Genomic DNA, 17,314 nt, shown 5'->3' on the forward strand with positions numbered 1-17,314 from the left:
GGAAAATAAATACACCGAAATAAGAAATGATACAATGCAGAGGCTGATTGCAAACTACTGCATACTGCTGAGTTCTTCTCCAACGGCTCAGACTTGAGTTGATGGGGTATGGGCGTATGGTAGCACAGGAATAGGAGTCATCATCAGATGCCGTCAGCACCCCGGTTCAGAGGCGCCGCCACGCTACCAGAATCATCCGACGGGAAAGTCACCAACTTAAAATGACCATGCGAACTATGGATGTGAAGGCGAGGATGGTTGGGATGCAACTCGATAGCACTCTTCAAGGCAGACTCAACACATGTCTTTTCATCCTCCGTAGCACCCTCGAGTATTGCGAAGAAATCTTGAAGCGCTGACAAGTGCTGCATGCCGGCTGGTCCACGCACGTCCTTGTGCCACCCTACACCGCTGAACTGCAGCCCGAGCCACTGGAGCTTGGGCATTGCACCAGCCTGGAAGGCCAGGTACGACGCACTGCTCAACCGGAGTTCTAAATGTTTTAGAACAGGGAATTCTCTCACGTGGATGACAAAGTATTGACTCAATCCTCCGAGGATGTATATTCTGAGAAAAGTGAGGGCAGGCAATTCTGCCAGAATGCCAACATCAGCCTTGTGGACATTGATTTCCAATTCTTTGAGGTTACTGAGTTCCCCCATCCAATTAGGGACCCTGGAAAAGAAGCAGCACTCATCCGCTTTTGATCTCCAACCAGGGACCCAGAAAAAGGAGCGGCACCCATCCAATTCTACCGGCCTACTAGGATAACCCCTTACCACATCACCCATCCAGAGTCTCTGAAGGTGGCGCGGAGGAGGTGACAAGTCCATCAAGCCATCAATGCAGTCTTGATATACAAACCAAGGTACTCCAAGCTGATACAGATTTTCCCCAAAGAATAGCATAGAGCATCCATGCGCCTCTTCATTCCGGCTGCATCAGACGAGCAGCCGCATACTGATAGAAATCTCAGACTGGCTAGCTCTCCAAGACTCTCGATGTTATCTAGTGAGTTCTTCACCAAATTGAATTGTTTTACATATTGCAGGGACTTCATGTTGCCGATGCCAACAGGTAGTTGAGCGAAATGCCAATCCACACTCAAAAACATCAGGCATGGTAGATGAACTATATCGAATGGAGCACAGACATTATCACATAAATCAAGTGTTTCCAAGTGTGGTAGCCCTCTGATCTGTGGTGGTAGCTCTATCCCACCCCAGCCATCATCAACCGCTAAATATCTCAGCTGGTGCATGTTAGACAGTCCAGTGAGGTCAACTCCACACGATCCATAAACATGCAGAACTCGAAGGAATTGGAACAGTGACAGAGGAGGCATACCCTTACAGTCACCAAAGATCATAAAAGTCCGAACTTGGGACAGACTAATGTTACCCCATAACTTTGTTCCATTAATTTCATCATCATCATGCAGGTGGAGAGACAGTCGACGGACTTTGTTATCCAGTTTTGTGATGTCCTGAGGGTCATCCACTATGGTGAGAAAATTCTCTTCTGTACATTTATACAAGATAAGATCACGCATCATATCATGAACTTTGCAATGTGTGACCAATCCACAGATGTCAAATATTATAGGTTGAATAAGGCTCCTGTTGACAAGTTGGTTCAAATAACTTCTTGCATTCTTCTCCACATCTTGTCCATTCTCTTTACTAATAAAAGCCTTCGGCAATCCATTGAAGTTCCAAATGATGCCTCTGTATTTCGAAGTCCTCTGCATACATACCAAGATACAACAAGCATGTCTTGAGATGAGGAGGAAGGTTCTTGTAGCTGAGATCTAAGATTTTCCTCATCCCTTCCAACGTGAAATTTGTTCCCGAACCTAGAGAATTCCGTACATATTCCCAATCCTCTTGGTCAAACCGTTCACTTGCTAGCATGCCTGATATGGTAATAATAGCAAGTGGCATACCATCACATTTTTTGAGAATTTCAGTAGAAATATCCCAAAACTGGCGAGGGTAAGTTTCTTCAGATTTACATATCCTATTAAAGAACAGTCTTCTTGAGTCTTCGTCGCTAAGTGGCTTCATTTCCAAAATATAATCACGAGGATGGGAGAAGCATGCCTTAGCCACATCATGTATTCTTGTGGTTGTTATTACTCTGCTCCCAAGGCCATTATCTGGGAAAGCACCTTTAATAATATCCCATGGTGGTACCTCCCATAGATCATCAATTATAATCAAGTACCTGCCAGCGAGTAAAACATAGTGTTAAGTCAAGTGGATTAATTCTATTAAGAAAAAATTGTTCAATCAAATCTCAGTTCTGATTGATAGATGATTAAAAGAACCACATTAGTTAGTTGGAAATATTTAGTAAACTATTTTTTGAAAAATAATCATAATACATGACTCTGCTATTATTGCCAAAGAAATCTAGTCTATCCATATGAAACCTAACAAAAAAGTTTAATTAAGATAATCTAGCACACATGTTTAATAAATACCTAAATGCATATTTCTGTTCACATTTTTTTTCTTGTTTGTGTTTCTTACGAACCATCTAGTTATTTTTTCCAGAGTGTTTGCTCGTGCAACAGAGAAAGGACACCACAAACAAAGTATAGCAACTAAAATAAGTACCTCTTTTTCTGTAGATATTCTCTGAGTTTCTCGACAAGAACATTTTCTTCGATATCAAGAGGACATGCTTCACTTCCAAGTTGAGATAGTAAGCTACGGATGAGTTTAGGGATGTTATGCTTTTGCGCCACTGGGACAAATGCACGACATTCAAATACCCCTTCCGGCTGACGGTATATCTCGTTGGCGAGTGTTGTTTTACCTAGACCTCCAAATCCCACAATGGATACCACCTTCAAACAGTAAATGCATCTCCTTGTCATTTAGCCAATCAACGAGCTCATCGGTTGGCACTTTCAGACCGACAAGGCTAGCTGCATCTTGTTGGAGTACGGCACCTCGTGGGTCAATGGTCACATCGTTTGGTGGAGGAGTATTGACCTTATACCTGCTGTGTCTGTGACTAGTTTCAAGCACTAGTTTCTTGATCCCTTCAATCTGGCCAGCAATCTGGTAACGGGCTTTGAAAGTTTTAAGGAACCGAACAGCCTTCTTGGCAAGCCCACCCCTTTCATTTTTCTCCACAAATTTTTGCCCGAAGTCATCAATAATGTTCTCAATGTCAAAAGACATCTCCCTTACATTGTCTCTCCAGCTCTTGGTTTGTGGATCTAGCTCGTCCACAAGTGCAAGGTTCTCAAGAAGATCTTTCATGCTTGTAAGCTCATCACTGAGAAACTTTACATCCTTCCGCACTGTTGGGCTGTGTGTGTATGTGTGTGTGCGGCCCAAAGGCCCACTAGTGTACATATATGTACCCTGCTCTGTAGCTAGCAATGTGAGAAGGAATCCAGAAATTTCCACACAACTCTTCATGGTGTCAGAGCGGGTGCGGCTACTGTAACCCCCGTCGCCGCCGGCGGCGAGAGGGACGGTGGAGGTCAGGAGGGGAGAGAAGAGCAGCGTCCTGGGGTGGTCTGGGATCTGAGAGGAGCAACTGCTGGAGGAGAGTAGCCCCCGTACTGGTGGTGGTCTGGAGCGGAGCAGGAGAGGAGCAGCTGCTGGAGGAGGAGAGTGTCGCCCCTGCTTCTGGTGGCCTGTAGTGGAGCGGGAGAGGCAAGCTGCTGGTTGAGACAGAAGAAGGCAGCTCGTGGAAGAAGGCAGAGAAAGGGAATCCGGAGGGAGCTGCTTGGGGTAGATTTGGTCGCCTGTGACAGTGAAAAAGCAGAGACTGCTTGTTGTGTACAGAAGAGAGGTGTACTGCAAGACTGGGAGGCCTTGTCTGGTACCTTGTTGTGCTTGTTGCTCCAGTACTACAAGGTGAGTCTTGTATTGAGGCTTGTACTGCGGTTTGCCTGTGTATTTGAGTGCTGCTGCAGCAATGGGGGAAAATCAAGGGCTCCAGCAAGTGCTTGAGAAGTTGGCACAACTTCTCACAAAGAAGACCGAAGGCGGATCGCCCTCTGGTAGAGAGATGATATCTCATGCTGAAACTGTGCAGAAGATAGAATTGATGCCGAATGATATTAAGTTAGAGGGGGTAAGAAATTACTTAAGTTGGTCACGAAGGGCTTTGCTGATCCTAAAGACAAAGGGGTTAGAGAGCTTTGTTGAAGGAGAATCGACTGAGCCAGTGGGCAAGGCGAGTGCAGAATGGAGGAATTGGAATACCACCAATTCATTGGTGGTGGCATGGATGTTAAATTCCCTGTCTCCGAGCATTGCTGCAACTGTTGAGACAATCTCAAATGCCGCTGAGGTATGGAAAACTCTGTCGAAGCTATACTCTGGGAAAGGGAATGTGATGTTGATGGTGGAGACACAAGAGAGAGTTAGTGATCTGAGACAGGGGGAGCACACTGTAATGGAGTATGTTGCTGAGCTGCAGCGATTATGGGCTGATCTAGATCACTTCGACCCTCTCGAGTTGCCACATGCAGATTGCATATCTACTGTTAAGAAGTGGATTGAACGTAAGCGAGTGATCCAATTCCTCAAGGGTTTGAACTCAGAATTTGAGGGAAGACGCGCTACTATGTTCCATCAACCCTCTCTCCCCACTTTGGAGGAAGCTATAGCAGCAATTGCACAAGAGGAGGTCAGACTGAAGGTGATGAAGAACAATATAACAACTCCATCTCGTCCTGCCTTCATAGTAAGGAACAGTGAGACCAGGGAGTGTTTCAACTGTGGTGAGATAGGGCACTTGAGTCGTGATTGTCATGCCCCGCGCGGGGCTACCCGTGGAAGAGGGAGAGGAAATGGCCGAGGTGGAACAAGAGGAGGCAGAGGTCGAGGATATAGGATTGGTCACAAAGCAAATGTGGCGGTCCATGAAGATGAATCCTCTGACAAAGTTGAGTTCTCTGTAAAAGAGTTAGAAGAGTTGAGGAAGTTGAAAAGGAAGATGGAGAATGCGGGGAATAAAGGCCAAGGAGACATCACATTTGGTGATTTTGCTCACTTTGCTTATGCCAATGAAGGTAATTGTGCCCACACATCTACTTCCTCACTAGTATCACAACCAGATTGGATCCTTGATTCAGGTGCATCTAAACATGTTGCGGGCACATCGAATGAGTTTGAGTCATATACTCAACATCCACCCACACATAAGGAAACTATCCAAACAGCCGATGGCACCTCACAGCCCGTTAAAGGTGTCGGCACAATACAATGCACACCACTTATTAAACTTTCATCGGTTTTGCATGTTCCTGCTTTTCCGGTCAATCTTGTGTCAATGAGTGCTTTGATAGACGATTTGGATTGTCGAATAATAGTTGACCGGAAAATATGTATAATTCAGGAGAGGCGAACAGGGAGGAGGCTTGGGACCGCAACCAGGCATAATGGGCTATGGTACATGGATCGTGAGGATACAAACACCGCAACGTCTACCGTGTTAGCAGTGATGATAGGAGAGAAAGAAGCTACTGTGATACTTCTACATTGTAGAATGGGACATATGTCTTTTGATAAAATGAGCAAAGTATATCCTGATGTAATGTGTGGGGTGGATAAGAGTAAGCTTTTGTGTGACGCTTGTGAGTTTGGCAAACACACAAGGAAGTCTTATGTAAATAGGGGGATTAGGAGTATATCTCCCTTTGTGCTTGTTCATTCAGATGTGTGGACATGTCCTGTTATCTCCGTTAGTGGAATGAAGTACTTTGTTACATTTATTGATTGTTACTTCGCATGACATGGGTGTACCTTATGAGGCACAAGGATGAGGTGTTCAAATGTTTTCTGGATTTTTATGCCTATGTGAAGAATCAGTTCAACACACAAGTTCAAATGATCCGGACAGATAATGGGACAGAGTATGTGAATAAGGAATTTGGTGCTTTTCTGTCAGCACAAGGTATATTGCATCAAACCTCTTGTCCAGACACACCTCCTCAGAATGGAGTGGCAGAAAGGAAAAATCGCCACATCTTAGAGGTGGCTCGGTCATTGATGTACACGATGAACGTGCCAAAATTCTTATGGAGTGAGGCTGTGATGACAGCTACATATCTCATTAATCGCATGCCATCAAGAGTGATTGGAATGAAGTCTCCATGCGAAATGCTGCTAGGTGAGAACAAATTAGTGGTTCCACCCAAGGTTTTTGGATGCACTTGTTTCGTTAGGGATCATAGACCCTCAGTGGGGAAGCTAGATCCATGTGCAATGAAGTGCATCTTTATTGGATACCCATCGGGACAGAAAGGCTACAAGTGTTGGAGCCCGAGCGAGCGACGCACATTTGTGAGCATGAATGTGACGTTCAGAGAATCTGAGCCATATTATGGTGAGAGGACTGACCTTAGCTCATTATTTGATCTCGAACCCCCTAATGTTGATGGTGATGGTCGAGAGGGGGGACATGAATCAAGTAGCGAGGAGGGTGAAGAAGCAAGGAGGTCAAAGGTAGTAATTGGTTCCATTCCATGTCTGGTGAATGAACCAACAAGTGAGCAAGCATGGAGACGAGTAAATGAAGAAAAAAATCTACAGGTGTATACGAGGAGAAACCAAAGGAAGGTGCTCGTAGAACAGCAACAACCTGTAGAGCATGTTGAGTTGCAACACTTAGAGCAGCAGGTACAATCGGTAGAACAAGAAGGACCTGAAATAGGTGATATTGTCAATTCCACTCCATCAACAACTGATACACCATGCAACACACCCACTCCATCTGGGAAAGATAGCTCTCTTGAGTTGCCAATTGCTTTGCGGAAGCCAACTCGCATCAAGGCCGGAAAGCCCCCATCAAGGTATGGCTTTGAGCATGACATAAGCAATTATGTATCTTATGAATCTTTGTCCCCTGCATATAGAGCTTTTGTTTCATCACTACAATCAGTGGAAATTCCAAAAGACTGGAAAACCGCAAAGCAAGATCCAAAGTGGCATGATGCTATGATTGAGGAATTGAATGCCCTTGAAAAAAATAGAACTTGGGAACTTGTACATCTTCCTGAGGGAAAGAAGGTTGTTAGTTGTAAATGGATATACACAGTGAAGCAGAATCCAGAAGGGAAAATCGAAAGGTACAAGGCAAGACTAGTTGCTAGAGGATATAGTCAAACATATGGGATTGACTATGATGAGACTTTTGCACCGGTGGCAAAGATGAGCACAGTGAGGATCCTAATCTCTTGCGCGACTAATTTGGGTGGCCTTTACATCAGTTAGATGTTAAAAATGCTTTCTTGCATGGCGACCTACATGAAGAGGTGTACATGGAGATTCCGCCTGGTTTCTCCACTCCTAGGACCGCCGGAAAGGTATGCAGATTGAGAAAGTCACTATATGGGCTCAAGCAGTCACCACGAGCGTGGTTTGACAGATTTAGGCATGCGGTATGTCATATGGGGTATAAGCAATGCAATGGTGATCACACGGTGTTCTATCGGCACGCAGAGCGTAGGATTACAATCCTCGCAGTATATGTGGATGATATCATAATCACAGGAGATGATGACATAGAGATATTGCGATTGAAGAAGAACCTAAGCAAGGAATTTGAGGTGAAAGATCTTGGCCACCTTAGATACTTCCTAGGCATTGAAATTGCAAGGTCTCCAAAAGGGATAGTTCTCTCTCAAAGAAAGTATGTTCTGGACTTACTTAGTGACACAGGTATGCTTGGATGTCGGGCTGCATCAACACCTATTGATCAAAACCACAAGCTTTCTGCGCAGTCAGGAGAACCAGTGGATAGGGAGAATTATCAAAGGCTTGTTGGGAGACTCTTATACTTATGCCACACAAGACCTGACATTTCCTATGCTGTGAGTGTGGTAAGCAGATACATGCATGATCCTAGGAGTGGCCATCTAGATGCAGTACACCATATCTTGCGATATCTAAAAGGTAGTCCAGGGAAGGGGCTATGGTTTAAGAAGAATGGCCATTTAAATGTAGATGGTTATAGTGATGCTGATTGGGCGAGCTGTCTTGATGATAGAAGATCTACTTCCGGATATTGTGTGTTTGTTGGAGGGAACCTTGTGTCATGGCGAAGCAAGAAGCAATCAGTTGTATCAAGATCGACGGCTGAAGCGGAATACAGGGCTATGTCATTAGGCCTTAGTGAAATGTTGTGGGTAAGAAATCTTCTAACAGAACTGAAAGTGATGAGAAGGGGCCTTGTGAAGGTGTGGTGTGATAATAAATCAGCTATCAACATAGCCAACAACCCAGTCCAGCATGATAGAACAAAACATGTGGAGATTGATCGCTTCTTTATTAAAGAGAAGTTAGATGAGGGTATAATAGAATTAAATTATGTAAGCTCAGGGAACCAAGTAGCAGATAGTCTAACTAAGGGTTTAGGTGTCAAAGAATGTAATTTAGCATGTAACAAAATGGAAATGATAGATATCTATCATCCATCTTGAGGGGGAGTGTTGGGCTGTGTGTGTATGTGTGTGTGCGGCCCAAACGCCCACTAGTGTACATATATGTACCCTGCTCTGTAGCTAGCAATGTGAGAAGGAATCCAGAAATTTCCACACAACTCTTCACGCACGTTTTTCATCTTGGAGAACTCGCCTCCCATAAAAGCGGCCAGCTTTTCAAGAACAGGTTTCATGGCGCCGGTAGAAACACCCACCACTATTGCAGTTGTTGTCATATCTCGATGTTGTTCTTTCCTTCAGCACCGGAAAGAAAAAACCTTTACTCCAGATTTGATCCGTCCCTTAGTTATGCACCTGCAGCAATAACATGATTTAGGTCATGAAAATGGAATCGCCATGTAACTTAACTAGACCCGCCAGGCCAGTCAATTTGAACAAAGAATAAATCAACTTTTTTTCTTGTGAGAAACCAATTTATGTTGATGCATGCAGAGTGTGACTTTGAATGGACGGAAGTGACTAAGTTTACATCTTTCCTACTCCCTCCGTCCGAAAATACTTGTCATAGAAATGAATGTATCTAGATGTGTTTTTGTTCTAGATACATTCATTTTCATCCATTTCGATGACAAGTAATTCCGGACGGAGGGAGTATTAGCTTGGAAAATCCTCTACTGATGTGCAGGATGGACAAATTATGAAATAACATGCTGAGCATCATGCTTCATCACAGATCTAGTTAACCCTACTCCTAGATGAGCAAAAATAAATAGCATCAGAAGCTAGTAGCACATGTACATACCTCCATGCCTCCGCCGCGGTCACCGGCGCCACGGTGGCCGGCCCATCCGGTCACGACGTGCTGGCTACCCGGAGAGCATTGCAATGGGGAGAAGAAGCAGAGACGGGAAATGAAGGCAAGGGTACTAGTATATGAAAGAGGCCCTAAACCCCAAGCGAATGGCCGACAAGTGGCCCGGTCTTTGTCTTGGGTGAATATATATATATATATATATATATATATATATATATATATATATATATTACCAGAATAATTAAAAACTGAAGGGGTTCTGGTGTGGTGCTCAATGAAAAGCACCGCTAGCTAGATACACATATGCTTGCTCGATCCTTCCTGCCGGAGCTGCACGAATCTTGTTGATATATGCCTATAGACTACTTAGATAATGTACTACATGCGTTACCATGCAGCAATAAACTTAGCTAGAAACACAGACAGTGGCTTGAGTACTATTAATTTATGTTTTCCCCATAAAAATGCTACAACTACAGATGCATCTTGGAGGTGTTTGGCTGCAAAAATTATAGGGTGTTGCTAGCTCTCAATCAAGTGATATAGTATATAAAAAGTAGAAAAGAAAAAATTTGTATGAATCTCAATGCAAGATCAAAGGAATATAGCATCGACCGAGACACGGCGAAGTCTCCGTCGACTGAGACTTAGCAAAAATGAAAATTGTAATGGTAACCGTAACGGTTTGAGAATACACGTCATCGCAAATGGAATGGGTGAAAACTGATTTCGTTTGGTTCATGAAGGTAACGGTATGGAAATACAGAACGACGTGCATTATGGATGAGGTTATAAGTGAAGAGCAAAGTGCGTTCGTTCCCGGCCGCCTTATTACTGACAATGTGCTAGTCGCATATGAAAGTGTACATAAGATGAGGCGGAGGAAGAAGGGCAAGAATTATTCATGCGCGGTCAAGCTCGATATGATGAAAGCATATGACCGCGTTGAGTGGCATTATCTCGAAGCTATACTAACTCGACTTGGCTTTTGTATGAGCTTTGTTAGATTGATAATGAAGTACGTCTCATCGGTGCGCTTCTCGGTGCGTGTCAACGGTGAACTGCTACCATACTTCACACCATCCAGAGGCTTCCGACAAGGTGATCCAGTTTCACCATTTCTTTTTCTGCTATGTGCGGAAGGATTTTCCTCGCTGTTAAAATACTACAGTGGAGTAACCATAGACAGGGGTCTGAGGGTGAGTTATAGATCATCATGGGTCACTCATTTGTTATTTGCGGATGATAGTTTGATTTTCATCAATGCAAGTAATCCAATTGCTCTTAGACTCAATGAGATTCTCAGGATTTATGGAGAGGCTTCGGGCCAAAGTGTTAATCGTGATAAAAGTTAAGTATACTTCAGTACTAACACTCCTGATTCGTTGAGGCGGGTTCTGCAAACAACATTAAATATCCATGTGCAAGCATTCAGTGAGAAATACCTGGGGCTCCCTACTGCTGTGGGTCAGATTACCAGCGGTACATTTGATCATATCAGTGAAAGAGCTCGCGGGAAAATACAAGGCTGGTCGGAAAAATTATTGGCGTGTGCAGGTCGAGAGACTCCTCTCAAATCTGTCGTGCAATCAATTCCTACTTATCCAATGAGTACATTCCTACTGACCAAGAAAGTTTGTAAGAGTCTTACTTCACCAATGGCCAAATATTTTTGGAGTAGCTCTCTTGACAAAAAATCATTGCACTGGGTGTCCTGGAAGGAGCTAGCTACACCCAAGTGCAAGGGGGGGATGGGGTTCAGAGACCCGCATCTCTTCAATCTTGCTATGCTGGGTAAACACGGATGGCGATTCATCACCAACCTGAGCTCCCTATGTGCAAGAGTTCTGAAGGGTCGTTACTTCCTCGACACTGACTTCATGAATGCTACTATACCAAAGTCGGCGTCGGCCACATGAAGGGCGATCATGGCGGGGAGGGAAGGCCTTCAATCCGGACTAATCTTTCGAGTGGGCGATGGCTCCTCCATATCAGCCTGGAATGATAAATGGATCCCAGGTACAATATCTATGTCTCCTATGTTTCGGCCTCAGCATACAACTATTGAGCGTGTGTCTGAGCTTATTGATTCATCTAACTGGTCGTGGAGACAAGAGCTTGTTCGTTATAATTTCATTGCGCCTGATGCTGAAGCAATATTGAACATCCCTATTCGGCAAGGAGGTGGAGATGATTTTCTTGCATGGGTATTTGCAAGATCGGGGAACTACACTGTGAAGTCGGCGTACCGTGCTCTCGTGACTCAGAAAGAGCGTGTTGCTCTCGAGGAAGGGACGGCTACCGGGACCTCAGAGGATGATACACAGATGTGGAAATCCCTATGGAAATTGAATGTCATTCCGAAGGTGAGAGTGTTCTGGTGGAGGGTTCTTCGTGAAATTCTTCCGGACGAAGCCACTCTTAACTATCAACATATTGCAGAGATTCGTCGATGCAAAGTTTGTTTGGCTATGGACGAAAATCTGGAGCATGCACTCATACACTGTTCACATGCGAAGAGCTTCTGGGAGGAAGCGACTGCATGGTTTGACCTCAGATTGCCTCGTCTTCATCCAGATTCATGGGCGCGGGATATCACACGTGATCCTCAGTTTACAAATGATGACCGCGCCAAGATCACCACCATAATGTGGTCTATATGGCACTCCCGGAACCGGATCAAACATGGCGAAGAGGGAAGGAATCCTACGGCTACGATCAGGGCCACTAAGGAGGCAATCGCCCTTCTTCATCTACCACGGAGAGATGCGTTGATTTTGCCTGGCTTCGGCTGGAGACCACCTGACGAAGGTGTTGTCAAGATCACCATGGATGGAGCCTTAAATTTGGCTGATGGCAGGGGCGGTGCGGGAGGGGTGGCTCGATCCTCTTCGGCGCTCCTGGGAGCTTGGTGCAAACCATATTTGGGTATCTCTGATCCCTTGATTATGGAGGGTTTATCACTGCGAGATGGAGTTCGGTTCGCTTCTCTTCAAAGATTTTCGCATGTGATAATGGAAACTGATTGCTTGGAGATGGTGACGCTCTGGACTACTCGCCACAATTCTCGTTCAATTGTGGCTCGTTTATTAGTAGAGATAGGAGAGCTATGTAATAATTTTACTTTGTTTACTATTCAACATATAAACAGGTCAGCTAACATCCCGGCGTATCTTTGTGCAAAGCGTGCTTGCACTTTGAATGTGACCGATAGCTGGCTTGAGGAGACTCCTAACTTCTTGGTGACCAGCCTTTTGGCTGATTGTTCTGAGAATGCCTTCATATGAATAAAAAGCTCTCTGTGTTTCCCTGCAAAAAAAAATAAAAATACAGAACGACGTTTGGTTCAGAGTACGCACGATGCATATACACCATCCCACGCCGAGCCAGCTGCCAGGAGACGTTGTACGCGGCACTCCTCGCTCAAGGCCTCCATGCATGGCGTCTCGGTTCTAGTTCTACTACCGCAGCCGAAACGATGGAGGAGCTGGATTCGTGTGGTTGCCTCCCAATCGATAAAGGGATTCACAAAGACCCACACGTCGGCGCTGCCACTCCTCCTGGTGTATGCTCTGGTCGTGACGACGAGGAAGTCGAGGGGCGGGAAGGGGGGATCGGGGCCTCCACTGCCGCCGCTGCGACTCGACGAAGAAGACCAGAATCGGAGGGGATCGGGGCCGTCGGTTCGCTGGTCTGTTGTAGCTGCCGCTGGTAACGCAAGCAATCTGTTAACGGTGGGGGTTGGGTGGAAAAAAAGTTGACTTGAGCTGTTATCTATTAACGCGGCATGTGTTGTAACGCCCCGAGACCGATGTGCCAGGTGTCCGCCAGTTATTCGTTGTTGTTGCCTTATCATTCGCTTGCGTGTTGCATCTTGTCATGTCATCATATGCATTGCATCATCATGTTTTCAAAACTTGCATTCGTCCGGGTTCTTCGAGTTCTCTCTGTTGCCCGTTCTGAGCCCAACCACACTTGCACGCGCCCGCGACATGTCCGAAATAGTATTTTATACGTGGCCGGAAAATGTTCTCGGAATGGGATGAGATTTGACGTGTGGTCTTGTTATAGTGTAGACAGACCGCCTGTCAAGTTTCATCGCAATCGGAGTTCGTTTGACGCCCCAACGGATAAATATAGCGGCAATAGTAGCCGGTCAAAACGTCGGACGTTTTTGGTCTCCGGAAATAGTCGCCGGGCCTCCCTCTCTTCTCTTCTCTCAGCTCGAGACCGTCTACACAGCCCACTACTCACCGCCAGGCCCTACCTAACCTCTCTCGTCAGCCCGCGACCCTCCTCGCGCGCGCCCGAAAGTTGTCCCGGACCCAAACCGAGCTGTCGCCACCGTTGTATCCGAATCATCCCCAAACGTCTACAAAACGTCACCATTTTCTGATTTGGACTTCCTACCTATTTTATTCGCGATCGTCCGATTGCGATCGGAGGGTCCTAATAGCCCCTATCCAAAAATCCAGCGCTCTATATATAGAACAATCCCCTAGGCAGCAACCCTAAATTCTAGCCCTCTTGTCCCATCGCGCCGCCACCTACCTTTCTTCCTCGGGTTCTTCCCTGATCCAGATCCACCTCGTTTCCTGCAGACTCCTCCCTCCTCGGATCAGCCGCCGCCACCCATCAAATCCGTGCATCCGCAGTGCCACCCACCTCCCTCGTTTTCTTCACTGGACCAATCCCGCAGCCTCCTCCCGATTCACCAGTCAGCCACCACCATAATCTCAAATCCATCGATCCACCCAACCACGCATCTTGCTCCTCCTGTGCACCCCGCCTTCGCCCGCCGTGCCTCGTCGGACCGGCCTTGCCGAAGACCAGCGCAGCTCACGCCTCCAGCCATCCCCGTCGAGCCGTCGGCGTCCTCCAGCAGAGCCGCGCCCTTCCTCTCCAACCTCCCCTCGTCCAGGAGCCGAGCGCCTCGATCCATCCTCACGCCCGAGGCCTCTCTGCCGACCTCGCCGACCCAGCAAGCCATGGGCGCCCGAAGCATGGACTCCCGCTGCCTCGGCCCGATCTAGACCGGATCCCCTCTCCTCCGCCGCCCTTGACCGCTCCTGCCGGATCCCGCCGGCTGAGCCCCGTCCCCGGCCACCGGTGCCCTCGCCGGAGACCACCTGCATCGCCAGCCGCTGCATCTGCTTCCTCTCGTTGGGGGTTTTGTCTTGGTGCCTCCTGTCAGGGGTTTTGTGGAAGTGTCCCGGGGAGTTGAGCTCTGAGGTGTTGTCGTCATAATTTTATCGTTGCAATTCTGGAATACCTGAGTTTAGTACGCCGACATCGAAAATCTCTTTTATGCAGTTCGTTGGTGAGATAACCTCGACGCCACCCAGTACTGGGGCGGGAGTTCGGGAGTATCGCCATAACTTGTATAACGGATGCTTTTCGAAGGTTGAGGTAGATGATTTCCGAAGGTTTCTTGGTTATGTGTTGAAGGATGGATACAGCTGGATGTAGGATTGGCTAGATTTGGGTGAGATATTATGCTTCCCCTGTATCCCCAACACCTGATTGCATAACCGGAAAGGTTTGGGAGTTTCATAGGTGGGAATTCAAGTAGCTCTTAGGATTTCTTTCCGACAGATGTATGATATGAAATTGGGGTTCGACGTCTAGTGGTCCGCCTATTCACGGTCGGTTTTACAGTGGTCTCGTTGTGTCTTAAAGAGTCCTTGGCTATGCCGACTCGGGGACGCTTCGTATGTCATGTGCACTGCCTTGTACATGATGGTGCTGTGCGATCGAGCCCGTGTAGGCCCCACCACGAAAACTTCGGGCGAAATCTCTATCATATGTGTTCTGGCTTATTCCGCAAGCCAACCCTTTGTTTTTGTTTTGAGTTGTGGTATTCGAGTTGCTTCAATGTCAAGTGTTGATTCATACCTTTCCGAAATGGTGTTCTCATACTCCGATGTGAATACCAATCCCCTTGATAATCGAGACTGTCATGTCAATCCTTTTTAACCGGTGTGCTTCTCTTCAAGTGGATCCGATCATTTCAACATCCGCAAGATCAATTATCTCTTCTTCTCAACGGTGTTATTTCTTCCGTCTCCAAGTTGCCTTTGTTTTTCCCACCCTCCCTCCCTTTGTTTTTCTCCAAGGATTCAGATCTCTTAATCGAGTATCCTTCTTATTGATGTGAGGTCTCTCCATTCTTTTCTATCAATATTCTTATCTGGTGATTCTCATGAAGATCGTAACGGAGCTTCAAGTTATCATTCTTTGTCTCTTCTCTTCTCCGGTGGTTTCAAGTCAAGCTTTGTTGATCATATCCTTTCCTCGTTTCAATACTTTCTCATGCCGGTGCACATCACATGTAGTCATTTCTTGCTATTCTTTTGTTCCGGAGTGCTCAAGATATCTCAAAGATTCGTGTTTCCACTCTGTTTTCGTTCAAACTCTTTTGAGGATGTGATCTCATTCTAGCCATTTAATTCAACCGGTGCAATCTCTCTCTTTAAATCATTTCAACGGTGCTTCTTTTGAGTGGGCCTTAACCCACAGGTTTTTTCCCAGGATCTTACCTGACTCTTTTTATTTTCCCGGAGTTATTCTCAAATTCTTTTCAAAAGTTTTGACGTAAGAATGAATTGCCATCAGTCAAATGTCCTCCTCTAAAACCTTTCAAATTCTTTTCATCGTGGGCTCAACCTCTTCATTTTGATTCTTCTGGAGTGCCTAAATAAGTCATGATGGTATTTCTCGTCGTCATTCTCAGATTTTGAAGACCGAAGAAGGTTTGTTCCTCCATATATTGCTCCATTCTCTTCAAGATTCGTGATTCCACCTTGTTGCCATCCTCTCATAATTATATTCGATTGTGAGAATTCTTTTCACCCATCCGGAGCATTTCAAGGGTATTTTCAGTTTGATTATCCGGAGTCCATCATTTCAGAAGACTTGTTCATTCTCAGCTTTCAGCTCTCGTTCTCCAATTTTACCGGTGCTTTGTTCAAGTGATCTTTAATCAGCTCGTGATCTCTTCGTTCTCATGGATCGAAATTCTCTCAAGCATCTTCGTTTATTTTCTAATTCTTCCCGATATTTCTTTATCTTTACTTTGTTTATTTAAATTCTTACGGTGGTTCATTCAAGAACTCTCGTCATTCGTTATCATATCAATGCATTCTTTTGTTCTTTCAAATCCTACCGGTGGTCCATTGAGTTTATGCTATATCTATCTTAATCCTTTTCAAAGAGTATAAGTAATATGTGGAAGCCGTTGTTTGTCATCAATTTAATTGGTGAAGGATACGCATAATGTAATTCTTATTCTTGTTTCATCTTAATGATTAATTCCTTATTCCGGAGGTTCATCAAAATTCTTGGTTTCAATTGTTTCATCTTTTCTTTTCCGGAGTTCCAAGCGCTCTCAATTTATTTCATCACGAAGATCCATCTAAATCATTGCAAGGATTCACCTTGTATTTTCAACTTCTCTTTCTTTTCGTTTGATCATCCTTTTGTTACCGGAGTTCTTCATGGAGGCTCTACATGATGGTGCATCAAGGATATAACTCCTTCTCCAACTTTGTTCATCGAGATTCTTTTCTAAGAAGCTCAAGCTTTCTTCATATTGTAATCCGGAGTGCAATTCTTTCTTCCGTATCATTGGAGATGGTATTATGTCATTCTTGATAATTTGAGTTCATGTTTCATGATTCACACGTTGTTAAGAATGAGGTATTTTAAATTCATCAATCTTGCCATTGGAGTTATCTTGGGTTATACTTCACCTAAAGCCTTCCCTATGGCTTGTTGCTATCTATGTTGTTTATAAAGGACCCAAGTTCTTCTTTATCCTCTCGGTGAGATAGTTTCTCGTCTTCTTGTTCTTGTCAATCCAATCTTGTTTGGCAGGTTGTCACCTCATAAGTTGAGATGCATTTCACAAGACCATATCAAGCTTATTCTTTTCGTTGTGGGTTTTCACAACAATTCCGTTCGACCCTTCTCCTAAGGATGCCTTCTCAAGCTCTTTTATGGCAAAAGTTGGCATTTTCTTCTCCATTCCCCTGTCTCAACTGTCTATCTTCTATTCGTTTGTTCCGGAGGCATTGTGATGTTGC

General features: G+C 45.3%; 1 pseudogene; it reads right to left on the reverse strand.

Moving 5' to 3' along the window:
• Positions 1-143: 143 nt before the first annotated feature.
• LOC147966936 (disease resistance protein RGA5-like) lies at positions 144-8,691 on the reverse strand (annotated as a pseudogene).
• Between the last annotated feature and the right edge of the window lie 8,623 nt (positions 8,692-17,314).

The sequence above is a fragment of the Triticum urartu genome, chromosome 6A (assembly GCF_056163025.1).
Source record: "Triticum urartu cultivar PI428250 chromosome 6A, HENAU_Tu73, whole genome shotgun sequence".
Lineage (NCBI taxonomy): Eukaryota > Viridiplantae > Streptophyta > Magnoliopsida > Poales > Poaceae > Triticum > Triticum urartu.